This window comes from Phalangium opilio, unplaced genomic scaffold (genome assembly GCF_054372755.1).
Source record: "Phalangium opilio isolate 3A_F unplaced genomic scaffold, DU_Popi_V2 ptg000017l_1, whole genome shotgun sequence".
Lineage (NCBI taxonomy): Eukaryota > Metazoa > Arthropoda > Arachnida > Opiliones > Phalangiidae > Phalangium > Phalangium opilio.
Window position 1 is genome coordinate 4873540 of NW_028324151.1, and position 10023 is coordinate 4883562.

The window sequence follows — 10023 nt, forward strand, 5'->3', positions numbered from 1 at the left end:
ATTCGTAAGATTCTTTTGACCTCAATAACATCTTGCAAGGTCCCAGAATCCCCCCCCCCGTCTTCTTACCGGGAATTTCACATCGTAACCCCTTTAGGCATGATTATGTAATATATTAAAAAGGAAAGATACCGAAAGGGTATATACGTCAGTCATCCGTGAACAAGTTTAAATTGAAATTTCAAATTGATCACTTCATCGACTTGTTTTGACAGTTTTAAAGACTGCATTAACGATTACAGAAATGAATCAAATCTGGATTAGTAATTTTGTAGACACCAATACGAATATTACATAAGGGAAACAAGTACACTTCCAGGGGCAAGCCCCCTTTGGGATAATTTCCCTCACGCCAGGAGACACCGCTAGAGGCATGACCGAGTTAGTTGGCTAATCTCTCTTATGTAGTGAGCTTGAGCTGCCTCTCGTGGCGGAAGGGAACTTATGCAGCATGGATGCGAGGCGTGCCCCTGAAAGTTTGCATTCGTGTTGCATTGTCTTAAAAATTGCTTTGCAAAATTTGCCTCATTCGATATCGTCTGTTTATTTGATCTTGCGTTTCTTTGTTTCGTTTTGATGATGACAAACATCATTTGAATTTGAGAAACTAGACGGTATCGCTCATTTTTCTAACCCAGGACAAAATCAAAATCAAACGCTCGCTTTTCCTGATAAAGTCTAGTTTTTACGCTGTCTATCCCATCCTCATCCATTTTGAACTTTCCCTAGCCAGTGCAATTAAGGTAGCAAGAGTCATAATTCATCTTTGCTTCGCGATTCATGGCTATCCTTTTTGAGCGTAAAAATAGATACGAATCTGTCGCGAACGTCCTCCATGGAGTTCTTCCTCTGGTTCTTCCCATCATTTTAGGGTTAAGATCCACGTAAAGGGATTTATATCTCGATGCTAGTGTTGCATTTGGAAAGGTTTTGGTGTAGGGGGCTGGCAAAAACTCTTTTTAGACTTAGAAGTCTTGTTTTTTGTTCTTCTTCCATCTTTTCATTTTCTGCAAATTTCGAGTCGATTCCCTGCTCTAGTTCCGGCACCAATCCCCAATTTTACTTGGACTTTGATGATAGCATTTGTGATTGTCTATAGATAATGTCTGTTATCGTCCCCGGAGGCACCCCTGTGAAAATATAGTTATACCCTTTCTACTCTCTCAGTTTCCGCGTCCCACCAGAAGAATATAATACTTCACTTCGAGTGAGAAGTGTACAAACCACAAAGCGGGCGAGGTTAATTGTAACGTGATTCTTCCCAACATCAAGGTTACATTTGGAGCAAGGTTACTATAAACCGAATCACATACGCGATAAATAGTTCCCTTCATCATTACTATATTAGCGCTGCTTAACTATTTGCCAAGGCGCATGCATGCCCTTGTGCGTTTTTGTCCCTCCACGTCAAGACAGTCAATGTTTGTGTTTTGATTTCTGAGGATTTAGTAAATACCAAACAGTTATAGAATTCACCCTAGCAGGGTGCGATGACGCCCATCTGAAGTTTGATGAGCGGGAGAGCAAACAAAAAGGGTAATTCCCTCGCCAGGGAAGAATCATGTTACGTAACTAAAGTATTAAGAGGATACATAGTGTCACTCTTCTTCTATTATCCCCTTCTGTTCCCACCTATACGAAGGAATCTATTCGTTCCATGGCTGGATTAGATTGAACCGAGCGAGCTTCCACCGTAAGATTAAATTAAGTGTTACTGGAATTGACATTGATCAAGAAGCAGCTGTCTGTAATAATTTTATTGGGTATCATTTCTAGGTAGTTCAATTTTCTCTACTTTTTCATTACATTCCCCAAAGTTTGTAACATCCATGGTAAAAGCGTACGGTTTGTTTCCTATCAAATTGATCACCAATTTTTGTCGAAATTAAGTTCTTACTTCGAAGTGTTTTTTATAACGGAATGAGTGAAGGGGTTGCACTGTACCAAGAAGTAATATCTAGTTTATAGGGAGAAGGTATAAGACTCCTAAGTATTCGCGCGCCATAGTCCCAGTCCCCCTTTCAAAAGACAAGGAGGGACGTAAAAGGAGGCCGGGTTATTTCGCCTCTCCTCAGTCGGAAAATACGTAGTTTTCGTCATTAGCGTCGCGCTGACGTGAGTTTTCAAGAACCAATGAGATGCTGGATGTAATTTAGAGGCGGGACTTAAATCCGGACCTACGTTTGGACTGGAGATAAAGCTGGAAATGTGGCGAACGTATACCTTTTCCCTAGTAAACTAGATATCACTTCTTGACTGTGCTTAAAAAGGAAAGGTTTTTTTTAATCTAGAAAGAAATATTTGAAATTCCTTTTGAACTGCTCAGTTTTTATTATTAATGTTTTATAAATCCCAAGTTTGGAGTTTAAGATTCGGAATAAAACTGCGACTAAGTTGAGTAAAACCCTTTTTTGTCTTTGGGGGGTGGGGCTAATAAAATCAGGAGTTCAGGAAGGTGTTGATAAAATATTTAAAATCTCCATCCGTTTCGCTGGGTTAACCCTCGAGGACATGGAGGTTGTAGGAACTAGATACAAAAAAATGAGTCCTTGATTTTATTATAAAACAAAGAAAACTAAAATTTCTTTAAAATACTTTTGAATTGAAAAAGCAAAAAAGAATAGGGTGTATGAAATGAACCAAAACTGGCCCTTACAAAGTCACACAATTTCCCCAAAAATATTATACCAAATTAAAAATATTCTTATTTCCTAGAGAATATTTTGAATAAAAAAAAATTCCCCCCATAATTAAAATACATAATCAACTTCAGAGAAAAAGGGCGACTGCTATGTATGATTAAGTGTTTGTCAAAACCAATTTGTTTTCGGTTCTAGACCCACCAACCAGCTCCCCTAAATCACAATTTTTTTTTGTTCCGGGAAAAATTGTAACAAATAAATTTTCGCGTAACCTAGACGTCTTAATTAATTACTAAGCTCGCGCTATTTTATATAAATATAAAAAAAATAAATAAATTCGTCCCTCATTTTCAAGCCAATAATTAAGACTATTTTTAGAACATCCTTAAATCTAGAAATACAATATTTGAAGTAAAACGCAATTGATTTGGACGATTTCACTAAATTAGTGCAGGGCTCTATAACATTTATTGACCACTAAAACCAGAAAATACTTAGTCCCACAGTGAAGTAATTAGCTTTGCACACTTCTACACCCATTTAATTAATAGCACACTGATCGATCAATCGAAGAATCTAGATAAGAATGTATGATAAACATCATAATGGGGGCATGCGTTCACGAAAAGGTTACTTCTATTTATTAACCTTTAAGTTAGGCTTTAACCTTTACCTTTTTTTAGTAAAAAGCACTTTTGATTAAATATACATACTGGTTACCAAAAAATCGTAACCCATTTTTATTAAACAACCCTCCCCCCTCCCAACGACACTTTTTTGTAACACAAATTTGTCAAGTTGTCGTTTGGAAAAGTGCTTCTCTACCCACATAACTATGATCAATATAACTCTATACTAAATACGTGGGTAGAAAAGTAATCCCCCGACCTTTGCAATGGTATCAAATATCATTGACATCCTGTGAAACAAAAGGAAATATTAAACCCCAAGCCTTTGCCTATTCAGAATGTAAACATCGAACCGTTCCGTTTGTTGTGGTCCTTTTTGGCCGCGCGTAGATTGAGTGTCCAGCTTGCTTGTTTGCGCCTGTTTTAGTACATCGCTGTACTAACTAGTTGAGGTGATACGTTTCATGGCTTTCAATACCATTTTCATTATTTTCTACCGTTTATCTCATCTTTAGAATGCAATTATATGAAATCAGCGATATTTCCAGCCAGGGGTCATCCCAACTCTAAAATATGTTTTTTCTGGTTCACAAAATTATACACGAATTTGGGTTAAAAAAATGTCTACTAAATCTTATTTTCGAAGAAATTTACTTTTAATTAGATTACCTACATTTTTCTAATATTTTAGAAATATTGAAAATTGTAAACAGATCGATATTTTTCACATTGAAACCTCTCAAATACTATAGATTATAGTTATTTAGGAATAGATAGTTTTCCTCCACTTGGAATCTTTAACTTGCCATTTTCTGCAGACCTTTCTGCTTGAACTAAAGGGGAGGAGATGTAGAAACCGTCACCCCTGACGTCACACCTAATGTATTTGAACTTAGAAGCCGAGTGACATTGACTTAGCTATCGGCCTATCCGCGAAGAGCCCTATTGTAAAGAAGTTATATCTTTACGTTGTGTGAACGAGCGAGTAAATAGCCAATGAAACGCTAGGAAGGGGGAGCGAGCGGTTTAACAAAGTTTTAAGCCCTTCCTCTTGCTTTCAATAAGATAATTTGTATGGGGTCTATGACTTCTTACAGATTCCAAGTATCTGTATCTATTCCTGCTGACATACATAGTGAGCTAGGAAGGCTCTCTAATTTATATTTTGGTTAGGACATTTTTTGTTTTGCCAAACGCTATACCACGATTTGTTTTGCAATCGAGGGGAAGCCCTTTTAAGAGAATTGGATGCTATTTTTTTTTTTTAATCTTTCCATTTTTTTTTTATTTGCTTGTTTGTTTCTGAATCTTGGCGTCAGGCGTTATATTTTACTATCGGCCTTGCCTTCGAAAAATATGCTAGATACGAGAAGACAGTATAATCAGGGTTGCTTCAAACCTGGAGGCTGGAAACCGGGTTAAAATATCGGTGAAATCGGAATTATATAATACTTCTCTCTATTATCCCCTTCTGGTGGAATATATATATTTTTTTCTAGAATATTTAAAACGTTTTGTAAAAATATTTGAAATCAGGTGAAGTCATGAGGCTTGAGTAAGGTGATTGCTTCAATAACAAAAATAAACAACAACACTTCATCGGATAGGGGGGCTTGAGGTAATTTTGCACGGAAATCTGAAATAATTTTTCCGAAGGTTTTATGAACCCTGACAAAGTGTAAGCTCCGTTGAAAATCGCGGCGAAATTTGAGAGTATTAGTGCAGGACAACGTCCATTAAGGGTGAAGTAACGTTTACATAAGCAGGCAGTTTGATAGATTTGTCGTCGCGTTTCGTATGTACCAATCCTTTTCAATGCTAAGATATACGTACTATTTATAAGCATATTATCTCTAATATTAATATTTAGTCGTGACGTCATAAAAGTGTCCAGAATGTCGCTAATATACAGGGTGTTTCTGATAAGTCTGCCGTAAATCAAGGGGCGTGTTTTTTTTGGGAAATCGATTTTGAGTCTAAAATGTAACTTTTATCTATCTCCATTTTGCCATAAGGGACACTGTTTTCGAGTTAAGGTTTGATAAGTGTTTTAGGGATGACCCCTTAATTAAATTAAGAAACTGATTGAGGCAATTATTTCTAATTTAATTAAGAGGGTCATCCCAAAAACACTCGTCAAATCATAACTTGAAAACAGTGTCCCTTGTGGCAAAATGGAGATAGATAGAAGTTACATTTTCCGACTCAAAATCGATTTCCCAAAGAACATCCCCCTTAATTTATGCCACCAGACTTATCAGAATCACCCTCTACCGTTTTGCGAAACTAGCTCATTTTAGTTATGCGGGTTTAATAAAGTCCCCAACACTTTATTTAATATCAAAAATAAGCATAATCTACGGATATCCTTGAATAACACTTACTCTTTGGTGTCTTCAAGCATACCGTGAAGCAGCGCATTTCCGAATTACTATTTTCGTTCAATCTTAATTCACCCAAGCGTGTAAATCCAAGAGTTTGTCCGTTGTATCGTCGCTTTTCTAGTGTTTCCGGTTTCTTAGTGAATGTCCCTTCCGGTATAGTTGGTGTAGTGCCGCGTCGCGTTGGTATCTTCCTACGTTACATCAATGTCAGAAGTAAAACTGGTATCTTTTAGGAGAATTTTCTTTTTATAGTCTATTAGGATAAAAGGCTCAGTCTCGAAATCCGTTTTCTGTGTAAGACATCTTTTTTTCTTTGTCCAGTTGAATTTACATCATACTCTGATTTTATGTAGGTCAATGTTGACTCGTGACGCCCCATTTAAAGGGAGAATGAATTCGTGCTTATTTGAAAGAGCGTGTAAAATAATGAATATATAAATTGGAACCATGTTTCTATCTTCAATGTTAAAGAAGATACGAGCGATTTAAGTTTCCGTAATGGACACTACGCGTTAGGCTTTCCCGAGAAGCACTGGGGACTACTTCTATTGGACGATTCCGTCAGGTGGTACTCCCCTAACGCGTAGTGTCCATTACGGAAACTTAATTGCTAGTATCTTCTTTAATATTGTAGATAGAAACATGGCTCCAATTGCTATATTCATTATTTTATAAACTATTTCGATTAAAAAGACCACGTGACGCCACGGTCTATAGACTCCACGTGGAGTGGAACTAAACACCTATAGCCCATTCTTTTCGCGAGATTGTGACTCGCTCCAAGTGTTAGTTTTCGAAATAAAACAAACTAAGTTTCTTTGAACCACGACTCTCCTCGGTCACGTGTCTCTAACATAAGCCAATAATTTTAACCCACTCGCCGCATCTAACTTTACAATCCCTTTAACATAGTTATGACTTCACCATACTTTTTATAAGAATAAAAAAAAAAACCTTTATTTTATGTATTTATAGAAAAAACACGAGAAATATTGCGCACATGGTTTTTTTTTCGTCCAATTACATTTATTGCCCACGATTTATTCGCGTTTCTTCTTTCTGGGGTATATCGAATTACTTATAGCGTATTAGAGGAATGAGGCGACAAAATAGTTTTGTACCGAAAAGATTTCATCCGATCCTACGCGATTCGATAAAGGACCCCTACCCTTGCTTTTTCTTTTTTTCAATATCATCAGAATGGGATAATAGAAGAAGCGTGACACTCTGTATCCTCTTAGTACTTTAGTTGTGTACCACGATTCTTCCCAGGCGAGGGAATTACCCTTTTTGTTCGCTCTCCCGCTGCTCATTAAACTTCAGATGGGCGTCATCGCACCGTGCTAGCGTGAATTCTATAACTGTTTGGTTGTACTAAATCCTCAGTAATCAACCCCCACAAACCTTGATTGTCTTGACGTGGAGGGACAAAAACGCACAAGCGCATGCGCCTTGGCAAATAGTTAAGCAGCGCTAATAGAGTAATGATGAGGGGAACGATTTATCGCGTATGTGATTCGGTTTAGTAACCTTAATTGCTCCAAATGTAAAATGATTTTGCGAAGGGTCATGTTACAATTACCCCGTCTGCTTTTGTTTTTGTTACCCTTCTCTCTCGAAGAGGAGTATTATATACTTCTGATATTATCTGCGCGAGGCTTTCTTTGTTGCGGGTTGGAACGCGATGCAATGTGGTATGTACATGCGGCGGGCGTAATTTGGGCGCCTTTCTCAAAGTTGTTCAGTCTCTTTGATGTCCGATGAATACACCGTACACCATTTCGTGGCTATTGAGGATCCTTGGGTTCACTCTTCCTGGATCGGGTTAATGAGCCAAGATGAGCGTCTCTAGCTCCGATTTTAGGGATACTCGGACGGTCCTATAAGAAGCTCCCAAAGATCTCTCTCTTGTCATTCTTCCTTAGATTGTCTTCATTACGCTTCAACGACCTTCATCCTCGCCTTCCAACACTTGGAGCTGCTAAGGGTTGACCTTTTAGTTTTTCGTTGCTTTGGCTGAATTGGGTCTCACCGCAACATTGTCGATTTCAGTATACAAGCTCTTTCGCTCGACCTCTTTTGAGCTGGGCCTGTTATTGCATTGCGGTGTTTTATTTTTGGCTAACACCTTTTGATCCGCGTGATTGGAAGATTTTTTTTGTGGATCTTTGTTAATAGGTCAATACCCTTTTTGTGAATTTTTATTTTCTTCTGTACTTACTAGGGATTCTACTTCTTGTTTATTGTTAATTATGAATGTATGATTAGTGTCTCTCTTGAGATTAGTTTGGGTATATACGTAGGTTGTAAATAGTTAGGGTTAGGGGAAACCTGCATGGGAAGTTAACTTAATTTGAAAACATCTGACCATCAGAGAAAAAAATGTTGAATTTCTGAGTGGAAACAATATAAGGTCAGGGATAGATTTAATTTTAGAAATAGGAATGGATAACGGGTAGTCTTTACTTCAGTCCGACATGCATAGGTCAGTATAGAGCCCCTCCCTTCAACACGTAACGAAAAGTTTAAATTATCTTATTGGCTCACTTAAACTACGTTTTGATGACGTTGCTGACGAGGACGGCGAAAAATACGTAATTCCTTTTTACCTCTATCGTCATGAACCGCCTCTTCTTTCATACCCCCCCCCCCTTAACGGGGAAGGGGGTCCGGGACTTTGACGCGAGCCCAGATTACTCTGTTCCCCATTCCTACTTCTAAAATTAAATCTATCCCTGATAAGGTTAAAAGGGGAAATCGCTAGAGAAAAGAAAGAAAATTATTTTAATGGCCCATGGGGGGATCGAACCCACGACCTTCGCGTTATTAGCACGACGCTCTAACCAACTGAGCTAATGGGCCTTGGAATTTCTTGAATTTATTCTTATATTTAACGCCAATTTCTTTCTTTGTTTTCCTTATATTTGGAGGAAAAATTTGGTTATATTTTCTTTGTAAAGGAGGATTGATACCATTTACACCAGGAGACCAAGCTACTTGGCTTGCAAAATGCAGTGCTCACCAAGTAGCTTCGCCTCCTGGTGTAAATGGTATCAATCCTCCTAGTCTGAAACTTTAAGGGATTTTTCCTTGACCTTTGAAATGATTTCGTAATAAATCTAGGGCTAATTCTAAATTACTTATTTGATTTACTGGTTTGTATCTAGATTGTTAAACAGCACTTATCTTAAAGTGTACACCACCATTATCTTCTCATTGTTTGAATTCGCCATCAAAAATTGCAAAAATGCAAATATTATATTTAGGCCTAACAGAAACACGCGCTTAAGATTTTGGCTTGAATCCAAATGCTTTCAAATTAACTCGGACCATGTCACGCGTTCAAACCGTGTCATTGAAAATTTTCTAGTAAACACAGAGTTTTATAATAATTTTTTTGGCTTACTTCTTCCCGGCTTTTAAAATATTTTAGTTTTATTCCCTTAATTAAGATACGTCTTCCTCAAAAATGGCTTAGAGAGTTTTGATGTCAAATAGCTGATTTGACTGTATGCAAATTTTTCTATGCCGAGCTTGGACTTTCTTGAAAATTTACGGATTTTATTACGGAAAGCCATAAGGATTGTCCTAACTTTTTAAGGTTTTGTTTGAGAATATCCGGGTTAAATGGAAGTTATCAAATGAAATGGATAGCAAAGCGAGTCGGTAATTTACGAAATGCAGCTGTAAATTATTGTAGAATTTTTACGCTAAGAAGCTTACCTACGCAAGGACAAATGTTAGCTTAAGTTCATACGGTTCCATAAGTTTGTCACTGGTTACTGAGATCTTGTCATGAATTCATGTATAGGTAAAGCGATGATTGCCTGGTGTGGCGCTGTCAAAGGCTTAGTACAGACTAAATAGGAAGATGGACTCTCTAGCATTACGAAGTATAGGTAGTGTCATACTTATGGAATATCATATCTTATAAACTTATGCTGTAATTAATATTAATTACGGACAACGCATTATTAAATCTTAGTTTTCCCCTGAACTAAAATTGAATTGAATGCTGTTTTTAAATTACTCTAATTTCCCAACTGAAATCATTTATATAAAACCATAGCTTCGACTTCATTTACTTCTAGTGCATTCCATATCAAAATAGAAGTTCATTAGTTCACGTAAATATATATTTTGGCGAGATAATGTTTTTCGAAAGGAAAGGGGTCAAATAATTTCGCATTTAATATACTTTATGTTATGAACGTCTAACTTGTCAATTTGGCTTCCTTGTTAATCTTAGAATTTTTTGGCTGACTCTTGGGACCGGCATTACGTGATAAAATGTTTGGTTCGAAGCACGTCGTCATTATATGGTCGCATTTTTTAACCAAAAGAAAAAAAAATTATAAGAAACAACTT

General features: G+C 37.2%; 1 non-coding gene across 1 annotated transcript; it reads right to left on the bottom strand.

Moving 5' to 3' along the window:
• Nucleotides 1-8443: 8443 nt before the first annotated feature.
• TRNAI-AAU (transfer RNA isoleucine (anticodon AAU)) lies at nt 8444-8517 on the bottom strand. The gene has a single exon. It is a non-coding gene; the product is annotated as a tRNA-Ile (tRNA).
• Nucleotides 8518-10023: the final 1506 nt, after the last annotated feature.